We start from the raw sequence: 12,773 nt of genomic DNA on the forward strand, positions 1-12,773 counted from the left end.
TAAGAGTTCCATACCAAGGCTTAATCAAACCCATCTGACGTGACCAGCATGACACTAACTATATTCATAAATTTTAACATTGTATAATCTATCACAAACTAATCTCCCAAACAGAACAAATAGACATACACATGTTCCACACAAAACTATAACATTGTAATGACCACATGTATACTTAATCCCTGTCAAAAACTCTAAACTTAACCGGTGGGTGTTTGGCATGGCCACTTTATGTGACTCTCAGAGGATTCTCATAGCAATGTGCTCGTCATCCAGATTTTCTTTTATATTCTACAAATTCGCTTGATCAAATAAACCAGAATGACCTTCATGTGTCACATTCCCTTTATCTCCAGTATTTTCCTCAAACCCCTTGGTGTGGTCTTCCCAGTAAAATTCTGAAGATGAATATCCCGGGGCTCCAGTCCACATCCCATCTCACTTTCAAACTTCTCACTCACATATCTTTACTTATAAAGGTATACGATGACCCTGATTCAGCCACCAATTTCTCATTAATGCCAGCAACCCTTAATATCACACAACGGTTTATTCCTTGAGTTGCTTACCACCTACAAGACTTTGTTATACACCACCAATACACAATCATCACTCCCAAGACTGTTGTGATCAGAAAATATTTTTTCCTGCACTTTCACAAGACACAAGACACTCTTCGTTTGAACCTTTCACTCTTTTCTTACAAACTCTTGCATAATGTCAAATCATACCACAAACATAACGTTTCTGGTCTGTGGTTCTACACCTTTTGCTATTAGCTAAATGTTCTGCATTACCACACCTACAACAACATGCCATACCCCAACATGTCTTACCATCCGCTATAGGTTTTTGAATTTATAAAGGACTTTAGGGCAGGAACAAAATCATCAACTCAATATTACACAATGTTAGCAAGAGTGGATGTTTGATTTTAACATACATATCTGCCTCTCAATTCCTGTGTCTTGGTGGCTGTGAGGATCAGGATTCTGATCAAGAGTGGGAGTAAGATAAGCTCCAACATTGGTAAGTAACCAATTTTCCAAGAAGAAGCCAGAAGGTTTTAATGAGGAATTCTGGCTCAAAGGCAACATGCTTCATTCAGACAAAATATGTGTAAAGTATTTTAGCAGGACTAGAAAACATTAAGCTCATGATATTATACAGTAACACCATCAAATCAATATAGTAAAGTGGAGAATAAATTAAAATGCTATCAAAATTACTAAAAATGATGGAGGGGATTGAGAGTTATCCATTTCAAAAGAAAATTAGATAGATGCCAATGTGGATGGCAAGTCAATGTTAGTCTATGTGCATTACCAAAAGCAACCACTGGATTCCACATGTGCTCCAAAACAAAGATTTTTTTTAGCAAAGTGCTCTGCTTCACACAAGCAGAAAGGGCATGTGCAGTTATCTTGAAGGTGAGCACTGAAATGTTCCTAAACTTCCAGGAGCTTTTCTTGGGGAACCACACCATGGACTTCAGGCAGAAAAAAAACTATTTTCTCCTTGGTTCAGGGCCACACCATACAGCCCTGTTACAACTAGGTCATACATTTGCAAGTTGTTTATAGTGTCTGTGTCCAGTCTCATCCTGGAGACTAGTGATAGTGTAAGGGCAGCTCAGGGCAGATAGTATTCTCAATTCAAGATGGCAGTCACATCACTTTTCAAGTTTTGTGCCACACCATGTACAGGAAGGTATAAAGAAGTTCAAGACAGAATCATTGATGCCTGCCAACTATGAGCATGGGTTGGGATTTTTGGTTGTTCAGATTTGGGACTGGCTCTCTTCTGCTTCAACCTTTTTAGTTTTCCTCATGCCCTTTTGAGTCCCCTTTATGGTCTTGTCTCTTATGTTTCCTCATTTTGTCATTGAAATAGTGGATAACCTTGTATTTCTCTGCTGACTACTACGTCATAAACAGTTCCTTAACTCTATTGATGGGTGACGTTGTCCTGTAACCCAAGTATGGTGACTCCACACACTGTGTTTTGGTTTATGCTGTGTTTAATTGTATGTGTTTGCTATACATCAGGATAGTTGGCATTCTTCATTGATACATTGGTCATGACAAGCTTCCAGAGTCTTGGTTACAAGCTTGGGGTGCAAATGAGGCTTCAGTCTTCTCCCAGAGAGACAGTATGCAGTCTTTAAATCCTTCTTTTTTCTTGACTTCTCTAAGTCCAGTGGTGTTTTGAATTACAGGTGATGAGATCCTCAAGCAACAGTATTACTCCAACAAAGGTTGCTGGAGAGCCCTCAGCCTATCCCATCCCAACGTTTCTGAAATTAGCCAGAAAGCATTATATTGGGTGTTTTCCAAAATGGCATGTGTATTATCAACTGCTGGGGCTTCATCAACCCACCCACAGGCTGTTCCTGTTTTTACCTTCCCCTATCATCCTGCCAGGGAGCTTCCAGGAATCCTCAGGTAGGACAGGTGCTCCAAATGGACCTTCTTTTTCCCCATGAACTTCCTGATATCGATAGTTTACACCTAATGTAGTCAAGATCTGGACTGTAGAAATCTAAATGCTGGTACTACAGGAGAGGAGAGCCTGGCAGGTCCAGTTTATGAGGCTGATGTGGTTCTGGCAGCGATGACCATATTTCTGAGAATCATTTTAGTGGCATTTATAAGAAAAATTCAAGTTCTGCAATGAATGCTGTGATGATGTATATTCTAGCATTCTGCCTACCTTGAGTTAAGGTAATATGAAGTTTATATTTGAAGTATCCCTTTGCAAAATTCAGACTGCTTCAGCCTGCACAGAAAAAACAACTTTCAATGTTGATACTGCAGCCTCATATTTGGCATATCCCCCTATTGCACATTATGCCATTACGGCGTGGCACAAAGGCACATTTTACCACTGACATAACTAATGATAAAAGCAAGCCATTACTCGTGACATAATTTATTCTGACATGTGCTAGCTGATGCTTTTGGCTTACAGTAGAACAAATTTGAAGTGGCAACCCTGATGCCCAGTAGAAGTCAATCATGTGGGTGGTGCACATCCACACTGCAAACCAGATGTGACTTTCATGCCACCAGCACTGCTTTCTGCACAGCATTATCATAACCGTTGTTGTTGGTGGCCAATCATTCTCCACATTTCAGGCCAGAGCACATGCAGTGGGAGGTGTCTATAATCAAAATATTAAAGTATTCTAAGACCGACATGCACTAACAATTTTCATTGGCTCTTGCCCATGGGATGAACATGGGATGGCTGATGCAACACAAACAATACCACCAGGTTACTTACCATTTTAAATGCCTTTGTAAGCAATTCTTAACTGTACGACATCAGGGGTCTCACACATTTTAGTAAATGAGAACCTAAGTCGATAAAAATAATAAGATCATTGATGCCATTTAAAAATGGTAACATCTTGTAACAGCTAGGTGACCGTAAAAGAAATATTTTCAAAATAGTTTCTAATTCATGGCCTGATTCTTAAAGAAAATTGTAAAACAGCACATGTAATTTTATTTATTGTGATGTGTGGGTGCAATGTACACATTTTCAGAAATCTAAAAGTTTTCCCAGAATACTCCTGGAATCCTTCAAAAGTATTGGATTTCCAGACAACTTTGAAAATTCCCAATTATCACAATGTAAGGGCATTTCCTCATCAATAATTGGACTTAGTGTACAGTTATCAGCAGATAGGTACCTGATTGGTTAAAGAGAAGCGGGATTGGCATACAGTTAAAATAGCTCTTGTTTCATACTTTTTGTACTCGTCAGAAAAGAAAAGTCTATGTGGTGGTGCACGGCTTATTGTTTTAGTTTCTATGGCAGACAACCCAAAACACTCAAATACAGACTACTGGCTCAGACAACCTTTACTGGCTCCCCCAGTGGGACGGAGCACATGTTAATTTTATCACATGGGGCATACACTGATCAGCAATCCACCAACAGTTATTCATGGCTGGGGGCAATATGAGGAAGCACGGTGTGAAGTACAGTGTCAGTATTCAACAGAAGTGGCTCAATGAACCAGCGAGTCAGTGTTATAGTGAAGTCAAGATTTATTGTTTAGGTAAGATCGTATTACAGCCCTACGCCAGCCTACAACTTCGTTCCTCCCTTCACCCATCCTTCGCCCTCAAAATTCTACCCCAAGGTTCTAACATGCATCACCGTAATGCAAACCTAGAACCTTCATGCATTGCTTAGATACCACACCACCTTCCCCCACACCAACTTTCAGACCTAAACATAACATAAAAGAAATGGTAAAATGTAATGAACTAGTTTCGCATATTCATAGTATTAGTAAAGCTATACATAGTCCTAAACATAACATAAATGAAATACTAAATATAATGAACTTTTTGAGCATATTCACTGCATAAGTAAAGCTATACGTAGTCTTTAAACCGCAACAATCTCATTAGATTTCACTTTGACCGAAACCCTATTACACCTTGTGGCCCTGAATCAAGTGGCACATCTTGAGCATCCTGAGCATCTGCATCTAGCTTGACACACTTGGCCACCCTATTCAGATGCCATATTTTGTGATCACTCGTCTTCACTGCATTCCTAAACAGCTTTTTAACCTCAAAAGGACCCTTGAACTTAGACGGTTTCCCCTCCTTCCTTGGAGACCTTATTTTTACATAATCTCCCTCACGTACCACAGTTTCCTTCACAGCCTTTCGTATGTCATACCGTATCTTCCTTTTATCTTTAACTCCTCTCTCTCCCTCCAACCTTCAATATTACCAACCTGATCATTAACTTCACTCCTCTTCTCTAGTACCCACCTGGGCTCAATCTCACTACAGGGTACCCTAAACTTGAACAATTGAAATGGAGTTACTCCTGTGGTGGAATGCGGCGTCATACGATATTCACAGACTTATTTCCTCAACTCACTTCCCCACTCCACACCAACAACCTGCGCTAAATGTAAACTCTCCTTCAAAAACATTTATAAAGCATTCCATAACTCCATTGGATTCTGGATGATACAGAGCCATTCTTTTATACTTAATGTTTCTTTCCTCTAAGAAAGACTCCCTTAATTCTGAGATGAACTGCACCCCATTATCAGTCAATATCGAAGAGGGGAAACTCTCCCTCTCAAATAGCTTCTCAAGAAGGTTGATTATATCCTTTGACTCAACCGAATTTACAAACTTAATCTCAGGCCATTTCGAATACATATCAATACACACTAAAACATATCTATCAGCAGATTTTATTTTAACTTGACCCAAAATATCTAAAGCTATATCAACCCAGGGTCCAGACACCTCTTCTCGTGATACCATGGGTTGTGTTCTACGTTTCAACACTTTGTCTGAATGCGCACACACATGGCAATTTCTTACTTCCCTCTCAACTATCATATCCATGGCAGGCCACCAGTAGGCATTTCTTATCCTTTCTTTTGTCTTAGAGAAGCCCATATGACTTGCGTGAGCTTGATCAATAAGTTTCTTCCTCAAGCTAAGAGGTGGAACCAATCTGCGGCCTCTCATCAACACTCCATCCACAACTGATAATTCATTTCTAACCTGCCAATAGGCCAAGAGATTCTGATCATGTTCTCGCCTCACACCCCATCCATTCATAACTTTGCCTAGTATTTCCTGCAAAATGACGTCCCTTGACATTTCTTCCAACCACACCAACTCTTGTATGGTTCACTCAGTTACCAAGCAGACTTTTATGTCTTCGTCAGACATGATGTCAGCAAAGTAACCTCCTCCTTCTTCTTCTTCATCTCCTGTTCCTACACACAAACTTGAAAGGCAGTCAGACTGAACATTCAATGCCCCAGGCATATAGGATATCACGTAATCAAACTCTTGTAAGGCAACCACCCACTTCCTGATTCTATGTGAGACCATATCAAATCCCTTTCTTGGCAAACACTTCTGTGAGCGGCTTGTGGTCTGTTATTATCTCAAATTTGTGTCCCCACAAAAACTTCCTTAGCTTCCTCACAGCCCAAAATACCCCTAAGGCCTCTTTCTCAACCACCAAGTAGTTGCATTCTGCCCTCTTAAGCATCTTGATGCAAAGAGTAGGGTTCTGGTTTCCCCTTGTCCTCTTTGCAACAGAACAGCACTCAGACCCTTAGAGCTAGCATCAGTCATCAATATAATCTCATCATGTGTATCAAAACTTCCAAGATCAGCCGCCTTATCCAGACTTTATATCCAGAAACTCCCTTTCACATTCCTGATTCCACTCAAACTCCAAACCTTTCTTTAACAATAATCTCATATGATTTGTCCTTTCTGCAAACTTTGGAACAAACTTTTTGTAAAATTCCACCATCCCTAGAAACTTTATTAGCTCTTCCTTATTTTGGGGACTAGGCAATTTTTTGATTATATCAACTAGGCCCGCCTTAGGACGAATCTTCTTCACCGTAATGACATGGCCTAAATACTCTAACTTTGGAATGTTGATCCTGCACTTCTCAGATTTAAGCGTCAGACCATTGATTTGCAACTTTTCCAGGACCTCCCTTAACCTTTCATTGTGTTCCTCTAAATTGGCCCTAGTGATCAACAGGTCATCCTGGTATACCTTCACTCCCTTTGCACCCTTCAATATTTTCTCCATCGCCCTCTGAAACACCAAAGCAGCTGATATCAAGCCAAACGGCATCCTGAAAAACTTAAATGTGCCAAAAGGAGTTATAAAGGTGGTTAGTTCCTAAGAAGAACTGTCTAATTTTATCTGGCTGTAAGCAGAAGTCAAATCAAGTGTTGAGAAATGCTTTGCACCACCCAAAGAGCACAACATTTCCGTAATTTTTGGAAGAGGACAATGATCTATTATGACTGACTTATTTAGTTCTCTGAGATCAACACAAAGTCTGGCTTCCCCCCTGGCCTTCCTTGCCATAACTACTGTTGCCACCCATTCCAAAGCTTCACCTTCCTGAATGATCTCATTCATAATGAGTTTGTCAATCTCAATTTTCATTTTGTCTCTAACCATTAGCGGGACCTTCCTCAGCTTTGCTACCTTGGGTAGTGGTCCAGGCTTGAGTCTGATCTCATGCACATAATTCTTGAGGCAGCCTAAATCCTTGCTGAACACATCAGGAAATTTGTTCACCCACCTACTTACATCCTCTGACACAACTTGAACCACAGGGGCATCTTTAAGTTTAACAGGAGGGGCTTCATTTGGATCCAGCAGAACACGCAGATCATGTTGATGAAACCAACTAATTAAAGAGTCTCCCTTCATCGAGATGTATACTTTTGCTGGTATGAGGTGCTCCTTAAATTCTATGTGGCCCCAAAAGTAACCTAGCAATCTGATTGGTTCACCACCATAACCTTTAGGTCTCACGTCTGGTTTTAATTAGTCGACTTTCCCCTTCAGATGCTGATCATAGAAAGATTTTGGTATCAAGGTGATCCTTGCTCCAGAATCAAAAAGAATGTTGACTGGTTTACCATTAACTAAGATTGATTCTACAGGACCATTGAATCACCCACAACCTGATTGCGAAATTTGCACATCTCTTCATCCCCCTACATCATCTGCGTCATCTTCGCACACCACCTCCCTTACTTTTTTAGGTGTACTCTTTTTCCTGCAACACTTTGCAAGATGACCCATTTTACCACAATTTTTACAGGTCATCCTCCAAGCAGGGCATTTTTTGTTGTTGGCCATATGGCCAACACCACCACACCTAAAACATTTTCCAACAAAGGGTTTTCTTTACTTAACCTGTTCTGTGCCGTGGACGTAACGGTTACGTCCTGCGGCACAGTGCTTCTGTGCCGAGGACGTAACCATTACGTCCTCGGCACACAGCCCAGAGGGAGCGCTCTCGCTCCCTCTGTGTGCTTCCCTCCACCCCCCAAAGGCAGGGATGGAAGGGGAAGCCCTTCCCCTTCCACCCCGATCCCCCCACCCCCCTGTGACATCAGCGCGTGAGCGCGCGCTGTTTGTCACAGAGCCTCCCCCATCACGCTGGAAGCTCAGCTTCCAGCGCGATCGGAAGATAAATGCTTTGCATTTCTCTTCCGATCACGTGGGGGAGGCCGAGAGAGGCTTCAAAGGGAAGGAAATTTATTTCCTTCCCTTTGAAGTCTCTCTCTGCGTTTTGGCAGCCGGATTGAAAGCAATCCAGCTGTCAAAACACCCACTAGACACCATGGATATTTAAAAAAAAATGAAACTGGCATAAGGGAGCGACCCCTTGGGCAAGGGTCGCTCCCGGGGGGCCATTTTTTTTTAAGGCCTTTTCTGCGCAGATTGGCCTATTATTAGGCCGATCTGCTCCCAGGGGGGGCAGAAACTTCTAGGCACCAGGGATAATTTTTTTTGTTTTTTTTTGTTTTGTATTTTGTTTTAGGTGTGGGGAGCGACCCCCTAGGCAAGGGTCGCTCCCATAGGTGGCAAATTATATTTAGGCCATTTCTGCCCCCCTTGGGGGCAGATTGGCCTATTTGTATGAGGCCAATCTGCCCCCAAGGGGGGCAGAAACCACTAGACACCAGGACGTTTTTTTTTGTTCGTGAATTTCACGTAAGGGGAGCAACCCCTTAGGCAAGGGTCGTTCCCCTGGGGGGCAAATACATTTTAGGCGATTTCTGCCCGCTTTGGGGGCAGATCGGCTGATTTTAGGTCAATCTGCCCCCAAGGGGGGCAGAAACCACTAGGCACCAGAGATCTTTTTTTTTGCGCCGTCACGCAAGGGGAGCGACCTTGTAGGCAAGGGTTGCTCCCTGGGGGTGTGGGGGGGCAAATTTATTTTAGGCCATTTCTGCCCCCCCTGGGGGCAGATCGGCCTATTGTTATTAGGCGATCTGCCCCTGGGGGGGCAGAAACCTCTAGGCGCCAGGGCTAATTTTCTTTTGTGTTTTTTTTTTTGTTTGTTTGTTTTTTTAGAGATGGGGAGCGACCCCTTAGGCAAGAGTCACTCCCCTAGAGGGGCAAATTGTATTTAGTCCATTTCTGCCCCCAAGGCCGATTTTAGGTCAATCTGCCCCCAAGGGGGGCAGAAACCACTAGGCACCAGGGATCTTTTTTTTTTGCGCTGTCTAGCAAGGGGAGCGACCTTGTAGGCAAGGGTTGCTCCCCAGTGGTGTGGGGGGGGGAAATTTATTTTAGGTCATTTCTGCCCCCCCTGGGGCAAATAGGCCGATTTTAGGTGAATCTGCCACCAAAGGGGGCAGAAACCACTAGGCACTGGGGATCTTTTTTTGCGCCGTCACGCAAGGGAAGCGACCCCGTAGGCAAGGGTCGCTCCCCGGGGGGTTAGGGGGGCAAATTTATTTTAGGCAATTTCTGCCCCCCCTGGGGCCGGCTGAGCTAGAGGCCAAAATCCAGGTAGGCACTTTGCAAAAAACACCTCTGTTTTCTGTGAAAAAATGTGATGTGTCCACGTTGTGTTTTGGGGCATTTCCTGTCGCAGGCGCTAGGCCTACCCACACAAGTGAGGTATCATTTATATCAGGAGACTTGGGGGAACGCTGAGTGGAAGGAAATTTGTGGCTCCTCTCAGATTCCAGAACTTTCTGTCACCGAAATGTGAGGAAAATGTGAATTTTTAGCCAAATTTTGAGGTTTGCAAAGGATTCTGGGTAACAGAACCTGGTCAGAGCCCCACAAGTCACCCCATCTTGGATTCCCCTAGGTTTCTAGTTTTCAGAAATGTGCTGGTTTGGTAGGTTTCCCTAGGTGCCAGCTGAGCTAGGGGCCAAAATCTACAGGTAGGCACTTTGCAAAAAACACCTCTGTTTCTGTAAAAAAATGGGATGTGTCCACGTTGTGTTTTGGGGCATTTCCTGTTGTGGGCGCTAGGCCTACCCACACAAGTGAGGTATCATTTTTATCAGGAGACTTGGGGGAACATAGAATAGCAAAACAAGTGTTATTGCCCCTTGTCTTTCTCTACAATTTTTCCTTCCAAATATAAGAGAGTGTGTAAAAAATACGTCTATTTGAGAAATGCCCTGTAGTTCACATGCTAGTATGGGCACCCCGGAATTCAGAGATGTGCAAATAACCACTGCTCCTCAACACCTTATCTTGTGCCCATTTTGGAAATACAAAGGTTTTCTTGATAGCTATTTTTTACTCTTTATATTTCAGCAAATGAATTGCTGTATAACCAGTATAGAATGAAAACCCAAGGCAGGGTGCAGGTCATTTATTGGCTCTGTGTACCTAGAGTTCTTGATGAACCTACAAGCCCTATATATCCCCGGAACCAGAAGAGTCCAGCAGACGTAACAGTATATTGCTTTCAAAACTCTGACATTGCAGGAAAAAGTTACAGAGTAAAACGTAGAGAAAAATAGCAGATTTTCTCACCTCAATTTCAATATTATTTTTTTCAGTTGTTATTTTCTGCAGGAAACCCTTGTAGGATCTACACAAATTACCCCTTGATGAATTCAGACTTTTGTCTACTTTTCAGAAATGGTGCGGTGTCTGGGATCCAGCATTGGTTTCATATCCATTTCTGTCACTGACTGGAAGGAGGCTGAAAGCACACAAAATCGTAAAAATGTGGTATGTCCCAGAAAAATGCCAACATTGTGTTGAAAAATTGGGTTTTTTGATTCAAGTCTGCCTGTTCCTGAAAGCTGGGAAGCTGGTGATTTTAGCACCGCAAACCCTTTGTTGATGCCATTTTCAGGGAAAAAACCACAAGCCTTCTTCTGCAGCCCCTTTTTCCCATTTTTTTTTAAAAAAAAACAAAATTTTCACTGTATTTTGGCTAATTTCTTGGCCTCCTTCTGGGGAACCCACAAAGTCTGGGTACCTCTTGAATCCCTAGGATTTTGTAAAAAAAGGATGCAAATTTGGCTTGGGTAGCTTATGTGAACAAAAAGTTATGAGGGCCTAAGCGCGAACTGCCCCAAATAGCCAAAAAAAGGCTTGGCACAGGAGGGGGAAAAGGCCTGGCAGCGAAGGGGTTAACGGGCTCACTAATATTCCTATTGTCATTATACAACATTGTGCCACTCTGTACTGTTTGTACTGTTTTTACAGAAGGACCTTCCTCCCTTGCTGTATCAGAAACAGCAATGTCTTTACGAAGTACCTCAACACATTTTCTCGAGTGTTCGCACGATTTGGCCACAACCAAAATTTCTTCCAAGGATGGATGTCTGTCTGCCATATACTCTCTTTCGCCTTCTCTAGTGAGCAGCTTAACATAAACTGATCTCTTAAACGTTCCTTGTAGGAGTTCCCAAACATACAGGTGGATGCCAGTTTCCGGAGCTCTGTAATATAGTGCTCTGTTGTCTCACCCTGACGTTGCATCATTTTCCTAAACAGATACCGTTCGAGAACGATGCTCACTTTGGGTAAGTAGTGTAAGTCGAGTTTTTTTACAGATATTTCAAATTAATTGAGACCTATAGATTCACCATCCATTAAATCTGGTAAGTGTTCAAGGACCTCCTGGCCCGCCGTGCCCAGGCAGTGCACCATGAGAGAAGTTTTCCTTTCTGTGCTGAGCAAAGTTCCACACACCCTGGCGTAATTGTTAAATACCTTTTTCCACTTTTGCCAAGGTATTGGCGGATCACCAGGCGATGACAGAAAAAATGGAGCAGGTGGTACATTTTGCAATATGGCAGGATTAAGGGTGTATAGTTATAATACAAAGTGCGTACAGTATGGTGTGCGGATCACTGTATGGAATGCAAGTACAGCAAAAGCGAAGGTGGTGCATGTCACCATCGTATGAAATGCAAATGCAGAACGAGCAAAGGTACTGTAGGGTGTGCGTATCACCGCAAGACGTGCACAGTAAATAGCAAGGTGTATGTATCACCGTTAGACACACACAGTAAATATTTGGTTTGGAGGTGAGCGCATCAGTGCAAGACAATGTATTGTAAGGTGTGTGTATCACCGCCAGACACGCACTGTAAAATGGTAGCTTGTGCTGAAGGTTTTGCCCAGTCTGCAAGCATCGCGCACGCCTAGTTGATCTTCCATTTTAAGGGAGACCAAGCGCGCACAACGCATCCGGCCCACACACGTCACGCACAGTTCGAAGAAATTCCGTTGCCAAGGTGACAACGTACTGCTGCTAGTGCCTCAGGAGTTCCTCACGCATGTCGCGCACGCTCTGTGAATTTCCCATTGCCAAGGTGACAACGCACAGCCGCTAATGCTCGTGCCTCCGGAGCTCACGTTCCAGTCATGTGCTCGTGCAGAAACCGTTTTCTGCGGAGCGCTCAGCAAACAAGGCACAAGTTAATGTATAAATAACAGTACCTTTTAACTGGGCAAGCGTTTCTGTTCCCGAGAGAGTGGTTCTTCTTGAGAGGAACGTCGTGTTGTTAGGGCTTGTGCACGTCGCTCGTCGCCAATATGAAGTACGGTGTCAGTGTTCAACAGAAGTGGCTCAAAGATCCAGGGAGTCGGTGTTATAGTGAAGTCAAGATTTATTGTTCAGGTAAGATCGTATTACAGCCCTACGCCAGCCTCCAACCTCGTTCCACCCTTCAACCGTCCTTCGCCCTCATAATTCTACCTCAAGGTTCTAACACTCATCACCGGAATGCGAACCCAGAACCTTCACACATTGCTTAGATACCACACACAGCAAGGGAAATGGGGGAGGTGGCAATTGTTGTCAAATTTGGGGCAATGGGAGGTGATTGGCAAGTATGGGATAAGGAAGTAAGGGAGTGGCATAAGATAAAAAAAAGACTGCTGTACAGTCAAGCTGTTTGGATATCATTTGATGCTTGCTACAAAGGATAATATATGGAAGGCCTCTC

This window comes from Pleurodeles waltl, chromosome 5 (assembly GCF_031143425.1).
Source record: "Pleurodeles waltl isolate 20211129_DDA chromosome 5, aPleWal1.hap1.20221129, whole genome shotgun sequence".
NCBI lineage: Eukaryota > Metazoa > Chordata > Amphibia > Caudata > Salamandridae > Pleurodeles > Pleurodeles waltl.